Source organism: Schistocerca americana, unplaced genomic scaffold (assembly GCF_021461395.2).
Source record: "Schistocerca americana isolate TAMUIC-IGC-003095 unplaced genomic scaffold, iqSchAmer2.1 HiC_scaffold_696, whole genome shotgun sequence".
In the NCBI taxonomy this organism is placed as follows: domain Eukaryota; kingdom Metazoa; phylum Arthropoda; class Insecta; order Orthoptera; family Acrididae; genus Schistocerca; species Schistocerca americana.
In genome coordinates this window covers 45,001-57,500 of record NW_025726452.1, presented here as the reverse complement: position 1 = coordinate 57,500, position 12,500 = coordinate 45,001, and the positions used below count along the sequence as shown (strand labels likewise).

At 49.5% G+C, this 12,500-nt stretch overlaps 1 non-coding gene across 1 annotated transcript in view; it reads right to left on the bottom strand.

Annotated features, from left to right (window-relative positions):
• LOC124589234 overlaps positions 1–1,371 on the bottom strand; it is a 1,910-nt gene extending 539 nt beyond the window's left edge. The window contains exon 1 of the ribosomal RNA XR_006976031.1: positions 1–1,371. This exon is cut by the window's left edge and continues 539 nt beyond it. This is a non-coding gene — a ribosomal RNA (small subunit ribosomal RNA).
• Positions 1,372–12,500: the final 11,129 nt, after the last annotated feature.

The following is a 12,500-nucleotide window of genomic DNA, read 5'->3' as shown; positions in this document are numbered from 1 at the left end:
ACCACCACCCACCGAATCAAGAAAGAGCTATCAATCTGTCAATCCTTCCGGTGTCCGGGCCTGGTGAGGTTTCCCGTGTTGAGTCAAATTAAGCCGCAGGCTCCACTCCTGGTGGTGCCCTTCCGTCAATTCCTTTAAGTTTCAGCTTTGCAACCATACTTCCCCCGGAACCCAAAAGCTTTGGTTTCCCGGAGGCTGCCCGCCGAGTCATCGGAGGAACTGCGGCGGATCGCTGGCTGGCATCGTTTATGGTTAGAACTAGGGCGGTATCTGATCGCCTTCGAACCTCTAACTTTCGTTCTTGATTAATGAAAACATACTTGGCAAATGCTTTCGCTTCTGTTCGTCTTGCGACGATCCAAGAATTTCACCTCTAACGTCGCAATACGAATGCCCCCGCCTGTCCCTATTAATCATTACCTCGGGTTCCGAAAACCAACAAAATAGAACCGAGGTCCTATTCCATTATTCCATGCACACAGTATTCAGGCGGGCTTGCCTGCTTTAAGCACTCTAATTTGTTCAAAGTAAACGTGCCGGCCCACCGAGACACTCACTCAAGAGCACCCTGGTAGGATTGCAACGGGGTCCGCCTCGGGACGCACGAGCACGCACGAGGCGCGTCGCACGCCTTCAGCTCGCCCCACCGGCAGGACGTCCCACGATACATGCCAGTTAAACACCGACGGGCGGTGAACCAACAGCGTGGGACACAAATCCAACTACGAGCTTTTTAACCGCAACAACTTTAATATACGCTATTGGAGCTGGAATTACCGCGGCTGCTGGCACCAGACTTGCCCTCCAATAGATACTCGTTAAAGGATTTAAAGTGTACTCATTCCGATTACGGGGCCTCGGATGAGTCCCGTATCGTTATTTTTCGTCACTACCTCCCCGTGCCGGGAGTGGGTAATTTGCGCGCCTGCTGCCTTCCTTGGATGTGGTAGCCGTTTCTCAGGCTCCCTCTCCGGAATCGAACCCTGATTCCCCGTTACCCGTTACAACCATGGTAGGCGCAGAACCTACCATCGACAGTTGATAAGGCAGACATTTGAAAGATGCGTCGCCGGTACGAGGACCGTGCGATCAGCCCAAAGTTATTCAGAGTCACCAAGGCAAACGGACCGGACGAGCCGACCGATTGGTTTTGATCTAATAAAAGCGTCCCTTCCATCTCTGGTCGGGACTCTGTTTGCATGTATTAGCTCTAGAATTACCACAGTTATCCAAGTAACGTGGGTACGATCTAAGGAACCATAACTGATTTAATGAGCCATTCGCGGTTTCACCTTAATGCGGCTTGTACTGAGACATGCATGGCTTAATCTTTGAGACAAGCATATGACTACTGGCAGGATCAACCAGGGAGCTGCGTCAACTAGAGCTGAGCAGCCGGCCGCCCGGGAGTGTGTCCCGGGGGCCCGCGCGAACACGCAAGCGTCCGCTCAATTATTCTGCAAACAGGAGGAGGCTGAGCTCCCCTGCACAATACACCTCGAAACCCTCTCAGGTCCCGGCGGCGCGCAGCGCCGTCCTAAGTACTTGGTCGGGTTCGAGAGAGGCGCAATCGCCCGGAGTTTGGCGAGTAGACGCTTTAGGTGCGACCACCCGTGCTCCCAACTGAGCTTGCCGCTGCCGACAGAGGCCCGGGAGCGTGCTGTCGTGGCATTGCCGGCGGGAGACAACACGCGCCACCTACGGTGGCCGGCAGCTCCAACGCCAGCGCCACAGAAGGACAAAAGCCCCACTTGGGTGCCGAAGCGAACGCGCCAACACGTCCGCACAGCTGCGATACAAACCACCTGCGAGAACCGCAGAGGCGACCGAGCAGCAGACGGCGTCGCGGCGCCGAGCGCCGGGCGGCGGCGCATCCTCAGCGCACACAGTCCTCAATCGGACCAGCACACTGCAGATGTCCACCGCGCTTCGCACCGGGCCCGCGAGGACCTACTTTGGCCGCACGGCGCCGCGTGCAGGGTGCGCCGGCGCGCAGCTGCGCCGCCTGCCGCCTCCGTCGGCCGGCGCGCCTGCCACTGGCCGCCCCCACCAGCCGGCTGTAGCGCGTGCGCCCACGCACCGCGCGGCCAGCACGCCGGGAGGCCCCCCCTCACCGGCCGGGGACGGTCCCACCCAGCCACCGCCGCGTATCGCTTCACACCCACATGCCATTCACGTTCGTGGGCATGGTGGGTATCGCTGAAACAACCGGTTGGTAGCTCAACCGATCGTCGCCATCACTGATTCACCTCTAGCGAGAACAACCGCACCACAACGGTTTACCAGTTGTTCATTTGCGTAACGTCACCAGCAAACGTAGACGTCCATCGCCATTTGCAAATTCAACGATTGTTGCATGCCTGTGTCAGGTGTCACGACACACTATGTCTGCCCACATACACGCAACAACATGTGCACGCTTCGCGAACACGTGGAAGGTGGCCCCCGTACGTATGCGATGTCCATTGCGCGAACGACTGTCAACCGGCCTCTGTCGCATGTCGCAGATGTGGAACGCAGTGCACCATGCTATCACGGTGAGTGAGAAGAGACGACTACGTCTGACAACACGCGCCACTACATCAACAGACGGCTCATGCTGATCGCCATCCACGGCATACCATACTGCAATCCAGCTCTTATAGGGAGACGACACGTAGCTGAGTGCACAATATTTGGACCGTATGGTTCGCCGTTGTTGGCGCAGTCGTGGTACGGTCACACATGTACCACGATGTATCATTCAGTACATGAGGACCAATGTGCAGTACAGTGTGTGATTTGGACGTACAACATCAGCGGACAGTTGACACAAGCCGTACCACAACGTAGGCTGTGCTTCGCCATGCGAATGCCAATGAACAACTGCGAAGGGCATTGAGCATGTACGTCCTGCTGCCATCCGCATTACAGTGTATAGCTGCAAGGTGTTTAACATGAAGCGATACTCTGGGGACCGGGCAGTGCGGGTAGCAAACTATATTGCGGGGGTTGCAGTTAGGCAACACTACACTAATTTAACGCGTCGTATGACAATTACAGAGCAGGTTAAGGCCCAACGTGTGTTGGGTTAAGGCCCAACGTGTGTTGGGTTAAGGCCCAACGTGTGTTGGGTTAAGGCCCAACGTGTGTTGGGTTAAGGCCCAACGTGTGTTGGGTTAAGGCCCAACGTGTGTTGGGTTAAGGCCCAACGTGTGTTGGGTTAAGGCCCAACGTGTGTTGGGTTAAGGCCCAACGCGTGTTGGGTTAAGGCCCAACGCGTGTTGGGTTAAGGCCCAACGCGTGTTGGGTTAAGGCCCAACGCGTGTTGGGTTAAGGCCCAACGCGTGTTGGGTTAAGGCCCAACGCGTGTTGGGTTAAGGCCCAACGCGTGTTGGGTTAAGGCCCAACGCGTGTTGGGTTAAGGCCCAACGCGTGTTGGGTTAAGGCCCAACGCGTGTTGGGTTAAGGCCCAACGCGTGTTGGGTTAAGGCCCAACGCGTGTTGGGTTAAGGCCCAACGCGTGTTGGGTTAAGGCCCAACGCGTGTTGGGTTAAGGCCCAACGCGTGTTGGGTTAAGGCCCAACGCGGGTTAGGTTAAGGCGCAACGCGGGTTAGGTTAAGGCGCAACGCGGGTTAGGTTAAGGCGCAACGCGGGTTAGGTTAAGGCGCAACGCGGGTTAGGTTAAGGCGCAACGCGGGTTAGGTTAAGGCGCAACGCGGGTTAGGTTAAGGCGCAACGCGGGTTACGTTAAGGCGCAACGCGGGTTACGTTAAGGCGCAACGCGGGTTACGTTAAGGCGCAACGCGGGTTACGTTAAGGCGCAATATAGGTTAGGTTAAGGCGCAATATAGGTTAGGTTAAGGCGCAATATAGGTTAGGTTAAGGCGCAATACGGGTTAGGTTAAGGCGCAATACGGGTTAGGTTAAGGCGCAATACGGGTTAGGTTAAGGCGCAATACGGGTTAGGTTAAGGCACAATACGGGTTAGGTTAAGGCACAATACGGGTTAGGTTAAGGCACAATACGGGTTAGGTTAAGGCACAATACGGGTTAGGTTAAGGCACAATACGGGTTAGGTTAAGGCACAATACGGGTTAGGTTAAGGCACAATACGGGTTAGGTTAAGGCACAATACGGGTTAGGTTAAGGCACAATACGGGTTAGGTTAAGGCACAATACGGGTTAGGTTAAGGCACAATACGGGTTAGGTTAAGGCACAATACGGGTTAGGTTAAGGCACAATACGGGTTAGGTTAAGGCACAATACGGGTTAGGTTAAGGTACAATACGGGTTAGGTTAAGGTACAATACGGGTTAGGTTAAGGTACAATACGGGTTAGGTTAAGGTACAATACGGGTTAGGTTAAGGTACAATACGGGTTAGGTTAAGGTACAATACGGGTTAGGTTAAGGTACAATACGGGTTAGGTTAAGGTACAATACGGGTTAGGTTAAGGTACAATACGGGTTAGGTTAAGGTACAATACGGGTTAGGTTAAGGTACACATTGTTGTAAGGAAAGGTGTTTTGGGGGGGGGGGGGGGGGCCGGTTTGTTGATTGTGATTATCGTAAGTAAATGACTGCGGCATCATCTGATTTGCCACGTCAGGGTGCACCTTTGGCTCATAACAGGCGGCGCTCTGATTCCATGCTTGTGGCAGACCTGTGTCTTTCATTCCTGCCATTGTTTGTGTGGTGTGACAGGAGGCAGTATTGTGATGTTGGGTGCACCCCTGTGTAGGACATGTGTGGGTGTTGGTGGCTTAGCTGAGCAATGGTGGTTGTCGGAAGGGTGAGATATTCTGTTTTGTGAGTGGACCTCCCGGTCTGGTTATGATAGTGTGGATTGTCTAATGTGGCAGAGAGGATGCACTGGGTGTTGTTCCATGCTGGTGCTTACATATTGTCTGTGTGCCTGTTACAGGCAGAGAGTAGTGCGTGATAAGAGTGTCTGGCTGACGTGTGATTGTGAGCAGAGTCTTTCAGCATGTATACGGACAGTTGTATACATTATCTGTATTCTGATGGCTCTATCTATTACTAATCAGCGCCGTGTATACGTTTAATCCGGTTCCAGTCGAAACTATTGTATCTCTGTACATTAGTGACACGGCGAGCCCGCTATGTAGTTACTCGTCTCGGCAGCTTCCACCGGTGTATCGCAAATGATTATAAGGAATCAGTCTAGTCGTCAATACCGATAGTGTGACGTCACATGTCTGGGGTGGGGGACGCTGCGCCCTTCCGGTGGGTCATGGCCTAGGAAGACTCTTCCCACGCAGGGGGGCTTGGACTGTCATTGACTCTTCCGAGTAATATACTTGCCGTACGTTTTTGCGACTGCGAGTGCAACGCTCACCGGTACCGACATGGATGGAGCGCCTCCTAGCTGCCGCTGAGCATCTGCATTCGTACAGAGAGCAACGCGATCGCGTCTGTAGCTCGTACGTGGTACAGCTCGCAGCTCATGTATATGGACAATTTTTTTTTTTTTTTTTTTTTTTTTTTTTTTTTTTTTTTTTTTTTTTTTTTTTTTTTTTTTTTTTTTTTTTTTTTTTTTTACAATTAGCATAATTTCTAACTATAGCCCACCACCTTGATATCTAAAGTGGGCTGTACAATGACTTTTATTTATTTTAATGTTACAACTTATAGTGGTTTTTTTATTTATTAATTACATGTTAATTACAATAATTGATACAAAATTAACAATTCTGGCCTCTTAGCCGCTCCGGATGTCCTGGAGCGTTGCCCGTCCCTAACCACGTGGAGGTGGGCCAGGCTCTACTTCCGGCAAAACCACTTGTTTTTATTTAATTTTAATTCCCATAACCGTCCCTTTATTACATACATATGATTGTTATGTTACAATTCTACATTTACAAAGATCTTTCTCTACCACTACAACTACGCGCTATTTACAAAAACATTTAATGAAAAATATTTACAATGTTTAATAGTTGGTGGTTTACAATTTGTTCACAATTCTTGCATTCTACATTAATTTTCTTAGTTTCATTAGTATTTCTAAACTATTGATTGTTAATTACAATTGATACATACATTATTAATCTCAATACATTTGTTAGTCGCAAGTTAGTTATTTACAATTCAATTCAATTTGATAGCCATGTAACTCTAATTCCAGTTTCTTGTAATCATCATCTTCACTCTAACAATATATTTAACATGATCGGTATATTAGTCATTTCTGGGAATAGTATGGATCAGCATGAAGCCAAAACCTTCCTGGGCTCACGCCCCGAGACGTCCTCCTAATCTATTTCGCAATAGATAGGGGAGTCTCACCTACTCACCCCAACTTGCCCTCAATGCTGTCCTGTATAATAGGTGTTACGCCCATGGCAGTGGCGGTCAGGTCCCGGACCAGCCATGCCACCGGGGGCAGAAGAACTTCCGCCCATCGGGGCGGTCAGGCGCCGGCCAGCCAATCCACTTACCCTGGGAGTCTGTATTTTCTTGGTGTTGTCATTGATTGATGCCGATACCACTCAGACCTGCTGAGAGGTAGGGCGTTTCTCCCCTAAGTTTTATTCGTCAGTAATTCTCTCAAACACTGTTCTTGCTAATTTTGAAATTTGATCTACCAATCTTTGTAAACTGTTGTATTTGTCTGGATCTCTTATTATGTCGAATAGCTGATGACCACGAAGTTCCCGCCTGTACTCCGAGACAGCCTGCCCAAATGCTGGACACTCAAGAACTACATGATCTGGCGTCCCTTCGGGGGCGCCACAGACACACTCTGGTGAGGGTCGGCTTCCTATCCGACACAAATGTGTCGGGTAGGGTCCGTGCCCGGTCAAGAAATGAATTATTCCTTGTGTTGGCAAGAGATGTTTTATCTTTAATCTTTGTCTTACGTTTGGGAGGAGGTTATACACCCTTCTCCCAGTGTCCGAATTTTGCCATTCTGTTTGCCACGTATCCAAGGCCCAAGTTTTTATTTCCTTTACATTTATTAAGTGTCTCCCCGTTATCTGATGAATCTTATCATACGCTTGTTTTTGTAGCCAAATTATCGAAGCATTCTGTCTTACAAGTATGTCTAACGGGCAGAAGCCCATTAGAACAAGTAGAGCATCTGTGGGTGTGGTGCCGAAGGCACCAACACAACGTATAATGATGTTGCGTTGTATTCGTCTAACCGACTGTGCGGGTCTCACCAGAGCGAGCCTGTGGGCCCACACACTGGCCCCATACCCCACAATCGGTGCGAGGATAGAATTATGATACATTTTGGTAGCCACAGGAGGTACATGGAAACGTCTTTGGCCTATACTTATCAGCTTGTGGAAGATATTTGTGGCCTTTATCGCAACATGACCTATATGTGGGGTATATGACCAGGCCTCGTCAATATATACGCCTAAGTATTTTAAGGTTTTTTGTCTTGTCACTATTCTGTTGTTTATTCTTACTGTGGGATCACGTGCAAGCTTTCCCTTTAACAGTATATATGATGACTTATGTGGTGCAATTTGTAACTTAGAGTCACTGCACCACCGCATTAATATTTCCGATGCAAGTGCAGCTCGATTTTCAATTTCCAGACGACTGTTACCCTCCACCATTATGAAGAGGTCATCAGCATAGGCAACCGCACCAAGTACTGCATTGCTTTCTTGTAATGCATGCAGCAAAGGGTCCATGTTTATGTCCCAAAAAATGGGACCACAGACCGAACCCTGTGGGCATCCCTTCGTTATAGGTTTGGACACTACAGCACCTGGAGCGGAGATCCTAGCAACTCTATCTTGACAGTAATCCCTCAGACAGCCATATAGTGACACCGGACACTCAATTTCCCGCAGACGGGAGAAGAGCGCCGGCCACCACAGGCTATCGAAGGCACCAGATATATCCACCGTGATTCCTAATACATACCGACTGGTGGAGGAGCGAGCCGTGTCGGCTACTTTGTTAATGGCATCTGATGTTGATTTACCCTTCCTAAAGCCGTACTGCAACTCGCTCATGCCGCGCAGTATTCTGTGGCTCGACAGTCTATGCACGAGCAGCTTCTCCAAAGTCTTCCCCAGGACGTCCAACAGACAGATCGGTCTGTAGGACTTAGGAACTGTGGGATCTTTATTCGGATCTTTCTTGATAATGACGACCTCCGCAATTTTCCATTTCGTTGGGAAGCGTTGAGTTTCTAGACAGTGGTTGAAGATAACTGTGAGACATGGAGCCAGCTTACGCACCAAGTGCTGCAGGACCTCCGCAGGAATTGCATCTGGTCCTGGAGCCTTCCGCCTGGCGAAGGAATTTACTGCATTTACTACCTCCTCCTGTGAGAAGGGGTAGACATTTAATTCATTATAGTATGGCTCCTCAACTGCCTGTCTCAGCATGGCTTGCCTTTCAGTGTCGTTTCCTCGATCGTCATCTGGCAAGAGAACTCTGAGTAATTCCTCAGCAGTCTGTTGCCAGTTTGTCGTCATTATGCCTGTGTCCGCTATCCTCACTGTTGACAGGAGCATTGGTGAGTGGATCTTCTCCCTCACAATCTTGTATGGAACCCCCCAGGGGTCCAAAACAAGATGCGAGTGCACAAAGTCCTCCCAACTTTTCTGTCTGTGCTTTGTTAATGTTTCCTGAAAGTTTCTTTTTTGTCTCCTGTAAATTGACAAGTGATACTGTCTTGCGTCCTGGGTGAAGGCCCGTTGATAGAGACGACGAGCTCTCCTCATACCCTGCCGGAGCCTGGTAAGCTCAGGAGTCCACGGAGCTGTCGCTCTGCGGATGTACCTCTTCTTTAATGGCACAGAGGCAGCAACAGCCGTCTTTATAGAGGTCACAAGAGCTTCTACTGCTTCATCGAGAACAAAAGCATTATTTCCCAACTCTGGAGGACGGCATTCCGCCTCGAGCAGGTCCCAATTGGCTTTCCCGTAGTCTAATTGCATTATCCATTCGTCAGAAACATGTACTACTCCTAATGAGATTGCAAATTCTATCAAGTTATGATCACTTGTTGTCTGTCCATCGTGAACATGCCAATTTCTGATTTTGTCTCTTACATTTTCCGTAGATAGTGTAACATCAATATATGATTCTGCACCCGCTCTACTTCTGTATGTGGGTGGATTTCCAGGTAGGTTCTCCACCTGGAGGTGGTGCTCCATTATCAAGTCCTCGAGTGCACTACCTCGAGCATCTTGCACTGGACTATGCCACAAAGATGATTTAGCATTGCTGTCCATAGTTATTATTACTGGATTTCCTTGTAGCGCTCTCAGGACACGAGAGAGATGTTGCAAATAGGGTTCAATATTATCTCTAAATTGACAATAAACATTTATTAGATACCAGGTCGTGTTCATTAGATTTACTTGAACTACTGAGATGTGAGAGGTACAAAATTGTGTTATAACAGTTGTTTTAATTAATTTGTTCAAAATTATTATGGTAGACATAGGATTTGCCCCTGTTGAAATAACCTGAGCCGTCACAGGAAAGCCAGTGACCTTGCCAGAGGCGGAGTAAGGCTCCTGTATTAATAATATATCTACCTCATTTTCTTCACTCATTTTTCTAAGTTCCTGTGTGACGGTGTTACTTCTCATGGCATTTAGTTGATAAACCTTGACAGATGCCATTACGGATGTCTAGTATAATAGTGATCTTCAGGCCACTTCTTGTAGGGATCAAAACCAATTCTCCCATACATCATTACCATCTCTCTATAAAGCTTTTCTATGTCAAAAACCCTGCCCCGTCTCTGAAAGACCCTGTAAACTAAAATCAGTAACTCTTTGTGATCACATGGCAGATTTAAAGATGCCAGCTGTATACAATCAACATCCTCCAGAGTTGGGAATGTTATTTTCTTCCCGTTTGGGTGCCCAACACGTACAAGCTGTCTCAGAGCAACCATCAAAATAGACGGCTCCTCTAATCGAGATAACTTTATTGCATCTTCACACATAGTGTACACATCTCCGGGAGGACATGCATTATATGTATATATATCTACTTTGTTACAAGGTGTATCTACAGACTGGGATAGGGTTAACATCTGCAAGGGACCACCACCTGACACCAAATTGTCTATCAAGGAATCTACACTACACGTTTGGTCTGCTTCCGTACTCGCCGAGGGCGCCGTCCTCTCTTCTTCCTCGACCGGCAAGGATTCAGCTGTCGCTGGCCCCGCGCTGCTCGCACCTCCAGTAGCCCCCAATGCCCCAGGTGGGACAGGGGGCCCTTCCCGGGCCGATTCTGACCTGTTGGAAAATAACCTCCACCAACGCTCCGCGTCCCTTGCTTTCTTGCTAGGAGATTTATGGATCTTTTTCGCACCCTTCTTATGGTTCTCCATAGTCGGTGCGTTGTATCTGTCGTTGCAATAGTAGTTTGTATGTCGCACATTCCTTTCCAGGTGTGCGACATGTTCTCTTTCTGTTCATGCAAGGTATGCAGACTGGGGGGGAGGCCTGTCTTGAACAATTTTTCTTGTCATGGCCATCATGGCCACAATGTGCACAGACTGGGTTCCTGATTTCACAGTACTTGGCCACATGGCCGTAATCTTGACATTTGGTACATCTAGGTACCGCTGTGTAGTCTTTTATGGAGACTGCACTGTACCCAACATACAGTCTATTGGTCTTGATTATAATTTTTCTCAGCTCTGGTGCTATTTCCGCAACGTGATGTACAGTTGTACGATCACGAGGACCAGTTTTAAATCTCAGTTTAAACTTCTCTAAGAATTCCTCTCGTTTCATCTGTTCTTCGAAATTTTGTGTGTAAATGCAATCCAGGATATCATCCTGTGTCATGTATGTCGGTATATCGTATAACATCATTAATGGACGCCTTTTTCGCGGTTTCTCACAAGTAAAGTGTTGTTTTAATTGTGGGTTATTCATTAGTTTGTCTGAATCTTCTGGGGATGCTACTTCGACAATCAGTAGATTTTTTGTTGTTCTTACTGCATTTATCTTTATTTTATCTTTCTTTGGGTCTATACTTTTTTCGAAGTTTTCTTTTGCTTTCTTTATATCCTCTCCCTTTTTTGGTTTAACAAACAAGGTCGGGACAACTTTCTCCACATTCTGTTTAATTACCTCCTGCACTTTTTGTCTGACTGTAGGAGTTGCAGCAACCGCTGCGTATGTCTTTGTAGGCTTTTGCAGTTCTTTTCTAAGTCTTTCATTTTCGGCTTGTACTTCAGAGTACTTGCCTTCTAGCCGCGCATGGGCTAACGCCCATTGCGCGATAGTCTCCTTTAGTACTCTTACTTGCTCGGCATTTATCTTGCCGTGTTTTACACTTCGATCGAATAAACGAAGGAAGTGTGAATGTCGGTCAACGACCGACATGTCATCGCCCGCATCATCATCGAAAATAGGAGCATCATGCTCCGAAGCGCCAGCATCACTCTCTTTGTCTTCCGCCATGATTATAAGAGAGTGAAAGAAAAAGAAGACCCGTCTGATAACCCCCGACCGGTTCCACGGGCATGAGGGGGGGCAAAGCAGCTTGTCCACCAGTCCTGCCCCAGGACCAAGGGCATTTATTCAGCTGCATAGGTTAAGGACGCCGTTCCCAACGTCCTTGTCCTCCTCGCCAACCGCGTCTCCCGAGATTTCTCCCGTCCCTTCCCCGCCGAGTGCCCCCCGCACTCCGGGAAGGCGGATTCACCTTCCGCGCTTCACCTCTTACTAGGCCAGGTTCCCACCTGTTGGCCTAGGACCCGGTCCTACTCAGGTGCCGGGCCGGTCCCCCAGACTTTCAGAAGATCGCGCCCATCTAACCTAGCCGCTCGATGTCACCACCTCACGGTTTGACGGAACGTGCCTCAAGGCACGGCGAAAGGCCCTCGGCGGCTCGGGTCGCGATCCCTCCCAGGCAGGCACGGCTGACGGAAACCGGGCGCAGATGCACGGTAGGCGCTCCGGGGACTTTTAACGTCGTCCAGGACGTGAGGAACTGCGGCAGGAGGACTGCAGGGTTCCGGGATCGTCGTGAGACTTACCCTCATACCCTCGCCCAGCCACCGCGCTCAACTCAGGAGAGACAGTTGTTATGTCTCTCGTAACGCAGCTTCCCCTGCGCCATGCACCCTTCGCTTTCGCTTGGGTTGGGGGCATTTAACGTCCTGCCAGGACGGGAGTTTTACGTCCTACCTTGACACCTACCTGTAGCTCGTACGTGGTACAGCTCGCAGCTCATGTATATGGACAGCGGGAATGTCGCATATTGGACATAACTCTTCATGAAACGCACGTTATAGGGGTGGATTGCACATTGCGAGTGCGAGCAAAGTCCGCCGTTCATCCGCTGGAGTTGCGAGTCGAGCGGTTGGGGTGGGGCACGAACGGGTGCAGGTGGAGTGATTGCCGGTCCACGACTTCGTGCGGCAGAGGCGCTGGCGTTGGGGTGCTGTTGTCGACAGAGGATGCAGGCTTTGTGGGTGGGGTCGAAAGAAGGGCACTGTGGGCCCATGGCTGTCTTAGTCGGCTTGGCGTCTCATAGATGCCG